At 49.3% G+C, this 15,819-nt stretch overlaps 1 protein-coding gene across 1 annotated transcript in view; it reads right to left on the minus strand.

Moving 5' to 3' along the window:
• Positions 1-15,819, minus strand: part of WWC1 (WW and C2 domain containing 1) — a 195,459-nt gene that overhangs the window by 152,818 nt on the left and 26,822 nt on the right. The window lies entirely within an intron of this gene.

Genomic DNA, 15,819 nt, shown 5'->3' on the forward strand with positions numbered 1-15,819 from the left:
CAGACTGTGTGGCTTGCATGTGGCAATAAGGCTGGAAGCTGTGTCACTGGTATTTTAACTATCAGCAGGGTCACCCAAGGTGAACAGGTTTCAGCTGAGCTTCCAGACTAAGGGCAGACTACAGAGATGGATCACGCTGTCCACTTGTGAGGAATGAGCCGCTGAAAACCATGTGAAAAACAGCAGAACACTGTCAGGTATGGTGATGGAAGATGAGCCCTTCATGTCAAAATGCGCGCCACATACGACAGAGGAGGGACTGCCTTCTCAAAGTAGCATTGCTCCTAACGACATAGATGGAGCAAACCTTTTGGTGTCTCATTTGCTGATGGGGCGTGACTCAAAATGAGAAGAAAGGCAAACATCTATTAATAAATGGAATCTGGAACATGAAGGATGAATCTAGGAACATTGGAAGTCAACAGAAATGAAATGGAATGCATAAAGACTCATATCCTAAGCACTGTGGGCTGAAATGGACTGGTGTCCACCATTGTGCATTAGGCAGTCCTGTGGTTTCCAGAGACACAGTATCATGTTCACTGTCAAAAGGATGATCCAAGATCCATCCTGAAATACAATGCTGCCTGTGATAGGATAATATCTATATGTACACAAGGACATCAGTTAGCGAACTATTATTCAAATTCACTACGATGAATAATAAATGGAAGAATTCTACAAGTATCTTCAGTCTGGAATTGAGACAGTGAGGTGGAGCCACAGGAGAAGCTCAGGTCCAGAGAGAGACTTGGCTGCTGGCTGAAGCGAGACACTTTTGAGAACCAATAATTGTATCCTTACTGTTTACTCATCATGACTTGTGGAAACCTGTTAACTTCCCTAATAAACTCTCTTAGTTGTGAGTTTAGTTGGCAAATTCGGTGTGGCCATTTCAATAAATGATCAAAGCCAACAGAAAAGTGGAGCACCGTGAGAGGAATGGCCGGTGTGTCGGAACAGGTAAAGAAAGATGGCAGGTGGAAGCATGTCTGACCTCTGCCTTGTGGCAATTAGCCGTTGGCAGATGTGGAGATGGGCCTTCCCTCCTCCTTGGATGGCCAGAGAAGTCAGATACGGCCTCCTTAGGCACTTTCACACTTACTAACAACCTGTGATATGCAGATGACGCAACCTACTTTTCTGAAAATGAGAACTTGAAGCGCTTATTGATGATGAAGATCAAGAACTAAAACCTTTAGTACAGATTGCATCTCAATGAAAAGAAAGCCGAAATCCTCATAAATGGACTCATAGATAACATCACAGGTTGTTGGAGAGCCAGGACGTCACTTGAGGACTAAGGTGCACCTGACCCAAGCCATGGTATTTTCAATCGTCTCACATGCATCTAACAGCTGGACACTGAATAAGGAAAACAAAGAAGACTCAGTGCACTTGAACTATGGCACTGGTAAAGAATGAATACTAACGGTACCATGACCTGCCAAAAGAACAAACAAATCTGTCTTGGAAGAAGTACACAGCCAGAATGCTCCTTAAGAAAAAGGATGACTCAAGCTCTCCCTCAATGCAAGAACACTTCGTTCAATTAAACTGGCATTCCATGATGCTCACCTTCCTGACACCATCACTGAAGACAAATGGGTGCATACTCAGGTGTGGTGAAGAAGGCTGATGGCGCCCGACTATCAAAAGATATAGCGTCTGGGGTCTTAAAGGCTTGAAGGTAAACAAGCGGCCATCTAGCTTAGAAGCAACAAAGCCCACATGGAAGAAGCACACCAGCCTGTGTGCCCAAGAGGTGTCGAATGGATCAGGTATCAAGCATCAAAGAACAAAAAAATCATATTGTGAATGAGGGGGAGTGCAGACTGGGGACCCAAGGCTCATCTGTGGGCAATTGGACATCTCTTTGCAGAGAGGTCAAGGAGAGGGGATGAGCCAGTCAGGGTGTAGTGTAGTAATGATGAAACACACAATTTTTCTCTAGTTCTTAAATGCCCCTCCCCCCATCATGATCCCAACTGTACCTTACAAATCTGACAAGACTGGAGGATATACACTGGTACAGATAGGAACTGGGAATACAGGGAATTCAGGATGGATGATCCCTTCAGGGCCAGTGGTGAGAATGACGATACTGGGAGGGTGGAGGGATGGGAGGGTGGAAAGGGGGAACCGATTACAAAGATCTACATATAACCTCCTCCCTAGGGGATGGGCAACAGAAAAGTGGGTGAAGGGAGACATCAGACAGTGTAAGATATGACAAAATAATAATAATTTATTAATTATTGAGGCTTCATGAGGAAGGGGGGAGCGGGGAGGGAAGGGAAAAAATGGGGAGCTGATACCAAGGGCTCAAGTAGAAAGCAAATGTTTTGAGAATGATGAAGGCAACAAATGTACAAATATGCTTGACACAATGGATCTATATATGGATTGTGATAAGAGATGTAAGAGACCCCGATAAAATGATTTAAAAATAAAAGAACAAGGATGGCTGGACTTCCGTCTCTCATGTCACGAACAGAGACCAAATCCTGGCAAAAGATGTCATGCTTGGTAAACCAGAAAGCTTAACACAAAAGAGGCCGCCCTCTGCGAGCTGGATTTATGCCGTGACTGCGTCAACGGCTCAAACATGACAACGGTTCTGAGCGCGGTGGGTGTGCTGTGGGACAAAGGGTGGATACGTGTTGGAACCAACTGGTTGTCGCCTTACAACATCTTCCAGGGGTGTTGATGATGGATTCCAAAGAATGCAATCCTGGACTACCTCCATTTCTGTTCTCCCGTTATCACAGGGCTGCGAACACGGCCGTGTGAAGAGTGCCGTTTTCCCCCTGCTGAGGGGTACCCCCACTGAAAGCCGGTTCAAGTCCTCTTCACTTTCAGCAAGGCGCCTGTGCCGCCAGCATCTGGAGGGTTGTTAATGAGTCTTTCTCCACAGAGATAAAAAGAAAAATGCACGTGGAATACATTAGCTAGAGTGCTCACAGAACTGAACCCTTTCCAGTGGCCGGCACCTGTGTTTTTCCTCACAGTGTGATCTGCCGTGGCATCGGCAGCATGGAGGCAGCACTCGGAGAAAGAGACTTCTGTTAACGTCTCTGGGATTTTCTTCCATGTCCCGAAAATGGCTTTGAGTTTTCGAGTCTGGTGCCTTCTCAATTTGACCCGAAGATGCCAACGAAAGGGTTTTCAACAAGAACTCTGATTTGTGTTGTTGGCAAACGGTCCGTAAGCGGATCGCTGACCGCGAGAACAGCCCGGCCGGTTACTCAGCTATGGCAGGAGTGGCAACCAAGGTAGAGTGTGTGCTGGCAATGAAGACTGAGGCCAAGAGCCATTGCACAACTCATGCCCAGTGTGGACAGTCAGAACACTGGCCCGCAGCGAGGATGGCTTGGAAGGAGTAGTCTTTGAACAGCGTATCAGGACGGACCGCTCCCTGTGCAAGGACGTCATGCTTAGTCAAGCAGAGAGGGACCACGAGGAAGAGCCTCTATGAGAGGGACTGACACAGTGGCTGCAACAATGGGTTCAAACCCAACAGAGAGGACGGCTCAGGGCCGGACAGTGTTGGCTTCTGTCGTACCTAGAGTTGCTGCGCATTGACGGCACCTCACAACAACCACGAACGTCAAGACAACGTTTATCTTAACGCCAACGGAGTCTCCACAGTACAGACGCCATCACTTTTGACGTGCTCTCGGATAACTAAGGAACGCAAACTCAAATGACTCCCCGAGTCCGGCAGGTGGTTAAACTAGGGGCCCAGCCTCCCATCGCAGTGGTCCTCCCCAACTGATCCTGGACCCGAAGCCTCAGCACCACCTGGGAACTTGTGAGCAATGCCAAACCTTGGGTCTCAACCCAAACCTACAGAATCAGAAACGGGGGGTGGGGCCGCCATCTGGGCTTTAACAGATCCTCTACTTTCAAAGAAGTCCCCTGGGTGGTGCAAATGGATAGTATGCTCAGCTGCTGACAGAGGTTGGAGGTTCGAATCCACCCAAAGGCACGTTGGAAAAAAAAAAACGACCAGCCATTGAAAGCCCTCCGGAGCACAGGCTTACTCTGAGACACAAGGGCTTGTTTCTCCTGGAAGCCAGTCTGCGACAGCACTTGAGTGGACCACCAGGCTTTCACCGCCCAGGAACTCTGATACAGTCAGGGACCTTCACAAAGTTTGAGGAACCACTCTGTGATCCCATCATCCTATTTTCCCATGGACTTTTGGGAGCTCCATCATATTTGACTGCTCTGCATATACACCTACAGTCATGCAGGTTTCAAGCAGGTCCCCAAGATCTTCCTGCGTGGTACATTCTAATCCCAGGTGTGGTTTGGGGATCCGGTCAAAGGGTGGCAACAGATTCTTTTTGTGCAACCTTTTAAAGAACTGAAAAGTTTGGAATCCAGTCAGTTTTGACAGAGTATTGCTTGAGGTCACTTTACCTTCCCCTGGGTTTAGTGTCCCCTGTTCATACCTGTCTGCCTCCATCCCCCATATTCATGCACTGCCCATCCCAACCCGAGGGACATGCACTGGGCTGCGATCCTCAGGGTCGACAGTTCTCAACCACCAGCAGCTCCAGGGAGAAAGACGGCGCTGCAGAACCCAGAGGGGTCGTCACGAGTCAGCACTGACTCGACGCGGTGAGTTGGTTTGGCTTTGGACTACTTGTGCAGGCATCTGCAGAGCCCGGCCAGAAGGGACCACCGGCCAATCACCCCACCTTCATTAGCAGGCTCCTTAGGTAGAAATGCACGTCCCTCTCCTTGGCCCCTCCCTCTCTTCCTTTTCTCTCCAAAAGTCCCAAACCAGCAGATTAAGTTTTAACTTTGGCTGGCAGGGCACCTGCTTCTGAAAGGCCTCTGCCCACAGCTCCTAGGATTTACGACTCACAAGTAAACATTTACACTTGTTAAGATTTACCAAAAGGAAGTGTGGCCTGGATTGCTTCCTTTCGAGTTTGGTCTCACGCAGAAGGAGCACTTTTTAAATATATAAAATGAGAAAACTGCTCATGTGGGAAGGGAAACACTCCACATCATCTAAGTGGTGTCTGACTTGGGGTTCAGCATTACGTAGCCCCTCCCCATCCCCATCTTGGTTTTCCCCTCGGGCCGTGGTGGCAGCACAAGGTGATGCTGAAGCAGAATTCAAACTGGAGTCTCTGGCTGAGGGTTCAAGTCCGTGCAGAAATGCCTCGGTAAAAGAGACCAGGAGGTCTACTTCTGAACCCGGTGGGGCACCGTTCTACTCTGGCACACTAAAGCCGCAATGGCTTGATGGCAGCTTACTGGTAACGGACAAGAGTAGGTCTCTTGGCTCCAGGATAAATGGGTTGGTCATCTACAGCGCAATCCCATGGCCTCCTGGAAGCACTAAGCTGGGCCTTTCTTGCTTTCTTACTGAGCTACTATCAGCAGAGGGAGGGAAGCAGTCCTCCCTCGATGGACCCTAACAAGAAGAAAAAGGGGAACCCAAGGGCAAGGCCAATTGGATCCGTGGGAAAGATCCTGGTGCTCACCCCTGCAGCCAGACTTTCTCAGTGAGGCATGACTGCTTTCTTGGGCTTGAGGGAGGGGAGGGTACAATAGACAAAAGGTAGATGTTGGCTGAACTGTGAGGTAAGGGCCAGGTACCCTAGCAAACAGGGTCATAGGACAATGGGTGCATACTTTGGTGGGAAAGGGAAGTGAAAAGTGCCCTGCACCCAACCCAGGCTTTGCGTATTCTTGAAAATCAATGGAAATGCTCTAATGAAGAAATGAGGGAGACGGTCACTATATAAAATCAGAACTGGCTATCCCTTTAGTAGCAACACCTAAAGCCCAATCAACTAAGCATGCTGACCACAGAGGGGCAAATCCCAGCCGCTGTGCACCAACAAGTGATGACGAGGCAGTGAAGCAAGTGCTCCTCACAGGGAAAGATCACAGTAACCAACTAGGTTCAAGGTCATTCTGCAACAGACTACGAAGAAAAATCTGGTGAATTGCTTCTGAAAATCGCCCAGGAAAGCCAATGGAGCACAGAACTACTCTGTGGCCACATAGAGATAAGGTCACCAGGAGTCCCAAGGAACTTGATGGCAACTAACAGTAGTGGCTCAGTAGAAGTCTTGCTTGCCATGCACGGGAACCAGGTTCAATTCCCTACAGCACACCTCATACAAAGACACACACCTGCCTGTCAGTGGATGTCTGGAGGTTACTATGATCCTAAAGAGGTTTCCATGGAGTTTCCAGATTAAGATAGACTAGGAAGAAAGGCCAGGTGATCTACTTCTGACAATCAGCCAGTGCAATCCCTATGGATCACAAGAGTCTCATCTGCAACTGTTTGGAAAGATGATCATGATCATGGGGGACAACACAGGATGGGGCAGTGTTTCATTCCATTATGCATGGGCTTACTGTAAATCAAGAGCTGACTAAATGCCAGGTAACCAGCACAAATACTCTAGGTACTTGTGGACTACTTTATCTGCCTTAGCTGCTTACTCTTCACTGCCGTCTGGTGAGGTCAGTGGTAGCCTCAACCTTTTACAGATGAGACGACTAAGGACATGAGTCAAAGATGTCCATGATGCTACGACACGGCATGTCCTCCAATGGACGAAATCCACTAGAAGTAGCCAATGCAGTACATGAAGCCCTGAGCTTGGTCTCCAGAACTGTAGGAGGCGCAGCTCTGCTCTGTGTGAGCTGGGTGTCCTTGAGCAAGTCACTGAACCCGCTGCAGGTTTCTCTAAGCCCATGTCTGTCCTCAGCATCAGTGGTTAGTTTCGAGGAAGCAAACCACACCGATCCACTAGCTCTAACTTCCTGATGGATCCAACTGAGTAGCTGCAATATGAATCGCAGGAACACAACACATTTTGGCCAGGCACCTTCTTGTAGGCCTGATTTCCTTGATTCCGATTTCCGACGAAGCTGGAAATGTGTTCCTCCCAACAGTAGCTGATAGTCTCATTATAAGAAGCTTCCAGAGTGGGGAAAATGGGAAACTGCACCTCCCTTTTACACTTGGCCGTTTCTTAAGGCCATCCTGACATGCACTGGCCTCTTATGCTTCTTCAGACTCAACAGCATCTGTGAGGACTCAGCTTAACTTAAAAGGAAAAGCAAATCCCGGGCCTTAAACACTCATCTTAGAAAATCAATAAATAAGTAACCATTTAATGGAAGGATAATTTATGTCCAACAAGCTGCTTGTATTCAAGCGTGCAATTTGATGTTCCTGTGCACCTGGAAACCCTCTCCTGTCGTTAGGGGCCATCCAGTTGGTTCTGGCTCATAGCAACCCTCTGCGTCCAACAGAGAGAAGCACTGTCCGATCCTGCAATCACCCTCACCTTATATTTGAGCCCACTGTTGTGAGTCCATCTCGTTGAGGGTCTTCCTCTTTCTTGTTGCCCCTCTACTTTCCCAAGCATGGTGTCCTTCTCCAGGGACTGGTCTCTCCTGACATATCCAAAGTACTTGAGACCAGGTCTCGCGATCCTTGCCTCTAAGGAGCATTCTGGCTGCATTTCTTCCAGGACGGGTGTGTTTGTTCTCTTGGCGGCCATGGCACTTTCAGTTGTCATTGCCAGCACCTCTTCTTTGGTCTTTCTTACTCGGTGTCCAACTTACACGTGGGCATAGAGTGATTGACAATACCACGGCTTGGTCAGGCACACCTTAGTCCTCAAAGTAACATGCGTGTTTCCTTGTAACCATCACTGCAATCAAGATAATGAACATTTCCATCATCCCAAGTTTTTCTTTGTCCCCTTTTACAAGGGCTTTCCAGCATCTCCAAAAGCCACCATCACACACAGAGAAACACCCTGACTCTGATTCTCAATCCAGGCTAATGTCCATCATCACAAACCTATGTCTTTGCCCCTTCCAAGGCTCAATTTCCTGACTTGCCCATTAGGAATGAAACCATTTCCCTCGCGAGGCTGTCATGGAGGGGCTGATGAGATCACAAAAAGTCAACCTCCTTGCGGGGTGGAGACCCAAAGCCCATCTGTAAGCACCTGGACATCCCCTTACAGAAAGGTCGTGGGGAGGAGACGAGCCAGTCAGGGTGCAGAATAGCACCATTGAAACATACAACTTTCCTCTAGTTCTTTAATGTCCCGTCCCCCCACACACACACCATCACGATCCCAATTCTACCTTACAAATCCGGCTAGACCAGAGCACATACACTGGTACAGATAAGAGCTGGAAACACAGGGAATCCAGGACAGATAAAGCCCTCAGAACCAATAATGAGAGTGGCGATACCAGGAGAATAAGGGGAAGGTTGGGGAGAAAGGGGGAACCGATCACAATGATCTACATATAGTCTCCTCCCTGGGGGACAGACAATAGAAAAGTGGGTGAAGGGAGACATCAGACAGTGTAAGACATGAAAAAATAATACTAATTTATAAATTATCAAGAGTTCTTGAGGGAGGGAGGGTTGGGGAGGGAGGGGAAAAATGAGGAGCCGATACCAAGGGCTCAAGAAAATATTTTGAAAATGATGGCAACAAATATACATATGTGTTTGGCACAATCGATGTATGTATGTATGGATTGTGATAAGAGTTGTAGGAGCCTCCAATAAGAGATTTTTTTAGAAAGTCAACCTCTTTTAATTGTAAATGTTCCCACCCTTACTATGTGTTGGGACCTTGAACACAGTCCCAGAATGACTCAGTATTGCTTGGGCAGGCGTACCAGAAGCAAATACAGAACTACAGGGTGCCCTGTGAACAAATGAACCATTAAAAAATACAGGAGGGAAGCCCTGGGAAGGCCACCCTTGGGTGGGGGAGGGTTGGGGTTGGGGGCCGCACACTGAGGAGTTACAGATTTTCCGTGGGCACTGGAGAACCAGGAGACATTTCTCATAAGGGGGAGTAATTTGCTATGGGACGCACGCAGAAGAAACTCGGAAAGCGGCTACGGTGAGCGGTTGCTACTGAATGATGCTGGAGTCTGGCTCAGCTGTTAAATGACTGTCACAAAGGCCACGGCAGGAAATGAAGCCCTTGAAGGTAAACAAGCAGCCATCTAGCAGGGACGCACAGAAGCCCCCATGGAAGAAGCACACCAGCCTGTGTGATCATGAGGTGTCCATGGGACCAGGTATCAGGTATCAAAAGATCTAAAGCAAACAACTATATGGATGCAAACGATAGCGTGGAGACCCAAAGCCCATCTGTAGACAATGGATATCCCCCCACAGAAGGGTTATAAGGAAGGGATGATTCAACCAAGGCACAGCATAGCACTGACGAATCACAAACACCATTCCTCTAGTGCCTGAATGCTTCCTCCCCACCACTACCATGACCCAGCTCTACCTTACAAATCTGCCTAGACCAGAGAACACACATTGTTACAGATAAGAGCTCCCGACACATGGAATTCAGGACAGATAAAGTCCCTCAGTAGTGGGGGTAGCGACATCATGAGGGTAGGAGTATTGTCGGGGAAGGGGAAGGGGGAGAAAGGAAGAACCCATCACAAGACTGGATATATAGCACCGCCCCCCAAAGGGAACAAATAACAGACATGTGGGTGAAGGGAGACCACAGAGAGTGTAAGATAAAAAGTGATAATAACAATAGATAATTGATCAAGGATTCATGAGGGTGGGAGGGAAAGGAAAAAAAGAGGAGCTTATACCTCAAGTAGAATGAGCTTATGGCTCAAGTAGAAAATGTTTTGGAAATGACGATGGCAACATATGCATAAATACGTTTGATGCAATCGATGTATGGACTGTTATAAGAGCCCCCAATAAAATGATTTTTTTAAGAAGGAAATGAAACCCTAACTCACGGGGACAATGAAGCGCAAAGGGACTAGATTCACGAACTCAACTATGGAAGATCTAGGCAGGCCCTGCCCCTGACAAGTGCACATTTACAAGCATAAGCTTTCCCAGGCACTTAGATTTTGTTTTAGGGCTCTTCCAGGGCTCACTGCAACTCTCAGGCCGGAGCCCCAAGCCCCTGACCGCCTATCCTCAAACCCCTCTCGGCCTTAAAGCTAATGAAAACAAAAGAGACATCCGTGCTCACAGCCCGGCAGATGAGATTGTGTGCAAACAATGCAAGTCTGTACTATCTGAACTCACCCTGCCTGTGGTTTGTGCTTTTCTTCCTCCAGGGAAACTTTAATTATTACTTAAAAAAAAAAATCCCCCAATTTCCTGCCCTGGCTGGATCAGCCCCTTTCAGTATCAGAATGGTAGCACCAGACTGAGGGTGGGCATGGTCACCTTCTTCCATGTCCCGGGACACCCACTGTTCCCAGTGGCCAGCACTGACCCATATCTTTCCCCAAGGCCCCAGTATGTTCCACCTTCCGGGAACATGACCCCCAGGCAGGACATGATATGTAAGCTTGGCAGGTTCCAGAAGAGATTTTGTCTAAGAGCCCCAGAGCCTGTCTTCCCACTGACGGAGCGCAGGGCAGAAGCCGAGCACAGAACGAGGCTGTGGAGCGCAGTTGGCTTCTGTCCACGTCTGTCTTTGTCACTGATTCAATGGAGCTCAGGACTGGAATGAGGAAGCGCCTCCCTCCATCCTTGCACTTGGGAAGAGCCAGGCAGCCAGTTCAACTGGCTCCAGTCACTCATTCATGCGTGTTGATCTCTGCTATTAGGTGTGCACACACTCAGGACTGTAAAGTCTCTTTGACGAATTAGTAAATGATTATGAAAGGCTATGAAGCTAGTGATACTCTCAGTATACTTTGTCTGGTATGAATATAGTCCTTCTAGTTTTCTTTTGATTGCTATTTGCAAGGGATAGCGATCCCCGTCCTTTTCCTTTGAAGCTAGCCCTATATTTATATTTAGCGTGAATCTCTTGTAGGCCAAACATGCACTCATTCACTGCCATCGAGTCAATCCTAGGTCAGAACAGGCCTGCCTTTGTGGGCTTCCCAAGCAGTAATGCTTCACAGGAGTAGAAAGCCTCAATTGTTTTTGCCAAGGAGAGGCCGATGCTCCTCAAACTACTGCCCTTATTGTTAGCAACTCAATGTGTAACCCACGAGACCGCCGAAGCACCAAGCCAGACTCGCTGTCATGGAGTCCATGCTGACTCATGGTCACTCTACGGGGCAGGGTAGAACTGCCCCTGTGGGGTTCTGGTTCTTTAACTCTTTATGGGAGTAGAAAGCCTCATTTTTCTCCCGAAGAGCCGATGGTGGTTTAAACTGCTGACCTCAAAAAAATAAATAAATTAAAAAATTAAAAAACATGCTGCCCTCACAGTTAGCAGCCCAACACATTTGCCAATAGAGGCCCTAAGACATACACCAGAGTCTGTACTACAGTGACTAGACTTTTGCCCCCTCCATTCCCAACCTGAAAGTCCCTGTCTTTCCATTAGAATGTTTAGTTCAATTACTTTTAATGACTGATTAATAGGCTTTTATTCATTTTACAAGGAGCCCTGGTGGAACAGTGGTTATGACTTGGGCTGAGATCCTCAAGGGTGGCAGTTTGAAACCACCAGCAGCTTCTGAGAAAGACTGGGCTTTCTACTCCAGTAAAGAGTTAGAGTCTTGGAAACCCACAGAGAGTCACTATGAGTCAGCATAGACTTGATGGCAGTTGAGTTTTGGTTTGGTTTAGTTTTAACCAAGCTAGACTAGGCTCCTGCCTTCTCAGTCTACAGCAAACATTAATGGCAAAATCCATTGGTGGCCTGCTTCTGTAAATAAAGTTTTATTGCGACACAGTCATGCTCAATTATTTAGATATTATCTATGTCTGCTTTTGTGCTACCGAGACTTGCTGGGTCTCAGTAGTACCCCGTTACAGGCTTAAAGGGTGAAGATCCCAGAGCTTTTGTTCTATGTATGATTTGTTTCTCATTATTTCATATTATAAACTAAAGCTGAGAGATGTTGAAAATATTTACTTGAAAATAACAGCAATAAATGCATTACATGCTAGCACAAGGACATTTTTATAATTACATTTTCTAGTCCTCCTAAAATATTGGCAAAAGTAACATTATTTTACTTTGCAAATCCCTTCAAGGTGTGCCTTAAGAGTCAACAGCTGCTTCTGTACTCGACCTGTTCCACTATCACACACCAGACAGCCTCTGGAAAACTCCACGGGCACTTGTGAGAGGGTAAAGGTTAGAGCGGAAAGCAATTTCTTCCTATTATCACAAGCGCTGCCCTTGCAGACCTCCTGAAGGGCGTCCAGGAACCATCCTTAGAGAACAGCTGGCCAAAAAGGACCCTAGGCTGCAGTGAGGCAAACATCACTGAGCGGTCATGGAGGGCAAGTGAAGGACGCACTCAAAGGGTAAGCATACAGCCTGGAGGGCGGGGGGAGTTGCAAACACTGAGGGGGTCCTCACAGTTCCTTAAAAACCGGCTGAAGCGGAGCCCTGGACGGTAAGTGGGAGGTCTGTCATCACGTTGTTCCAGGTCATCTTCCCCAGGGGTGAGTGACCAAGCTGCTCTGGGAAGGCACAGGCAATTGTTTTCCTCTGACACTCCTGGAATTAACCCCAGGGGTGGGAACACTGGGAACCCTCCAGGATGAGGGTGTCCCACCAGGTGGGGCTCCCCAGGGAGGCACAAGGAGTGTAATTTGTGGGACACATCTCCAGGCCCCGAGGATCCAGCATCCCTATGTTACACCCCCACCCCCACCCCCTAGCTAACTGCCTTCATCGAGGGCCATGAGGAGGCATCCCCCTCCAGGTGGCTATTTGCTCTCAGCATGACCGGTTGAAGGACCCATTAGCAGCCAACCTTCCCACTTGATGCTAAGACCTACTTCCCATTTCCTGGCCGCCACCTCTGCAAACACTCACTTCTCAAAAGCAGCGGCTGTCAAGCTTCAGAGCCGCTATCAGAGGCTACGCTGTCTGTCCCCCTGGGATGCCCACTCTTCTGGTGGGAAAACCCATCCACTCCAGCCACCACCTCGTCCCCAACACCCAAGGCCTTTGTCCCACTTGAACAGGATTATGCAAATTAGAAAGCCATCCCTGGAGGATGGAGGTCGCAAATCCCAGCTGTTCTCTTCGGAGTCCTTCACAAACACTCGGCAGTGCCCCCCACGCTGTTCTGTAGAGCTCCTCTGCCTGAATTCATGGGTCCTCATGGTGACTCCACAGAGGACGCTGAACCCCTCGCCGGTCCCACTTGACAGAGGGGTAAATGAAGCACAGACAGGTGTTCTAACTGACCCAGCATTAGTAAGGAGTGGAACTGGAATTAAACAGCCACCTTGGCTTCTAGTGTAAAAGTGTGATGCATGCAGCCGCTGACCAAAAGGCTGGAGGTGGGAGTCCACCCAGACAGAGGTACCTCAGAAGAAAGGCCTGGTGATTCCCCGTAAGAATCAGCACCCATTGAAGACCCGGTGGAACACAGCTCTTCGCTGACGCACGGGGGGTTGCCATTAGTCGGAATCAGCTTGATGGCAACAGTGTGGTTTCTGTTTTTAAGTTGGGCTTCCCAGGCTCAGTTTCCTGAACAGTGCACTGCACTCACGGCCTGCTTCTCTGGCTTTGGAATGGCAATGAGGAGGTGGCTTTTAAAAAAACGGTATCTGCCCAGTAAACTTCAGTCAACGTTACTGTTGTGGTCATGAGAGGTATTATCTAGGGAGGGGTAGAGTGGCGGTTGGGGTGGGGGTGTCTAAGTAAAAAAAATGGGGCCGACTACATTTCTGAAATTCTGGAACTGAGAGACCATTTGCACATAGTTTCAGTGCTGGGGCCTTTCCTCGGTCTTTGTAATCCAAGCCAAACAGTTGATTAGGAAGCTTAAACTACTGGATTCTAATCAGAAAGTTAAAAAAAAAAAATTATCCTTTGTGAAAGGCCAGGAACAAAAGGCCAATAAGCGCAGGGGTCAGACAATAAAGGCTGGATTATCCGTGTCACAAGGCCCTTCGATCGCTGCGGCATGGCATTCTTCGGGCTGCCTCCGAGCATGTTCTCATGGAGCCCTGCGCCAGAACGCAGGGCTCCTGATGACCTCACCGGCTATTGCATTGCACGGACATCACATCACTCAGCTGCACGGCGTCCCTTCACAAAGGCAGGCTCCGGCTCCAAATGAAAACGCAGACATGAGGGAGACGTATTTCAGGAGACACGAGCAATTAGACCTAAATTGTCCCGGTACACTGGCAGCTCCTTTCCACACAGCCCTGCCCCTTCTCCCTCCTGTGAGCAGGACGCCGGGAACACTGCGCACTGGCCGTCCTCTCTGGAGAGACCTGCACATCCTGAGCCTGTCCCCTCTGTGGTGCTAAAAGTGATGCCACCCTATTACCAAGAAGGTCACCCAGGGTCAGCAGGTTTCGGGGGAGCTTCCAGACTGAGAGACTCTAGGAAAGAAAGACCCGACAATCTGCTTCTGAAACCCCAGAAGACTGCAGGCTAGGGTGCAGGAAGGTAGGCCCTCGAGGTTGGAAGCATCAAGATACACAGTGGTGGCACCAATGGCCTCAAATATCCCAACCATGATGAGGATGCTGAGGACGGCAATGGTTCATTCCGCTGCGCACTGGACCACCAGGGGTCAGAGCCCATGGGACAGCAGCTGGCGACAATGGATCTGAAGAGGGCAGGAAGCCCAGAGGGAAAGCAGAGGAAGGCGCTGTCCAGAGAGGCCCCTGGTTATTGGTGCCGGGGATGTCGCAGACAGGAAGCACATACCAGCTGGGCACCACAACCCCATCAGCTCCGCAGCTGCCAACCGTTGGGCCACACTTCCCGTCCTCACTATCCGGTGGAGCGGGAAGGAGGCAGGCGCGCCTTCTAGTGCCTGCATTCCAGCCACCGTGCATGAAAAGTCTGAGCGCCTAACCAAGTCTCCCATCAGGACACAAACCCAAGACGCTCCGAGATCGGTTAAGCATGCACTCCCTCAGCGTCAGGGACGTGACAAGGGGGCAGGCACCAGCTAGCCCTCGGAACCATGGAGCCCTGGGCTATGTGACCTTCTGCAGTTCTTGCCCTCTCTGAGCCTTGGTTCTCTGAATGGAAGTTGAGGGCGGGTGACACAGTGGTTATGAGTTGTGCTGGGCCGGCCCCTGACCTTGTGAGCGGACGCACAATTCTGTGCCTCCCTGGGGCTTCTAAGATCATTCAGAAAGGGGTCTGCGCTGGATGAGTTGGGTTACGGGGGCCAAATTCCTCACTCAAGGCGTGCTGTCACCCCCTCCCCGCCCCGCCAGCTGGGGGCTTCCAGCGCTCCAAGGAGCCGCTCACACTTCACTACCCTCCTGTCCCCTTTCTGATGTGAAATCAAGACCAAATGGGAACACCCCTGAAGGCCACTCATGTGCAACTGGGGGAGATTAGAGGAGAAGGGGGTCAGAAGTAACCTCCGTGGGTGAGGCGAGGATGCACTAAAATTGATGTGGGACTGATTGTACAATTCTCCGTGATATGATTGAACGATTCACTAACACGCTATAAGAAACAGAAAGAACCTCCTCCAATTACGAATGAGTCTGTAGTTGTCTAAAATCTGGTATCCCCCCGGCCCTCTGGATCGATCGAACACTCCAGAGCAGTCTGATGCAAACCGCACTTAACCACCCTGGAGGCAGCCCCCAGCAGTGCCATTCCAGAAGCGTTTGCGGTGGGCCTCCGTGCACCACCCTCAGAGGGTCTGCCCTGACCCACTCCCTGTAATTCAGCCACTCCTTTCTTTTCAACAGAAGGCTCTGACCCTCAGCGGCCTGTGGCAGAGCAGGCCGCCCCAGGCCTCACCCTGACCTCATTACAGGGTCAGTCTGCCTCCTGCTTTGAGGTCTGCAGTGGTCACAGAGGTCTGGGCTGAATGGCA

The sequence above is a fragment of the Echinops telfairi genome, unplaced genomic scaffold (genome assembly GCF_000313985.2).
Source record: "Echinops telfairi isolate 266 unplaced genomic scaffold, ASM31398v2 ScPeMD7_7469;HRSCAF=8507_0, whole genome shotgun sequence".
NCBI classification, from domain to species: Eukaryota; Metazoa; Chordata; class Mammalia; order Afrosoricida; family Tenrecidae; genus Echinops; species Echinops telfairi.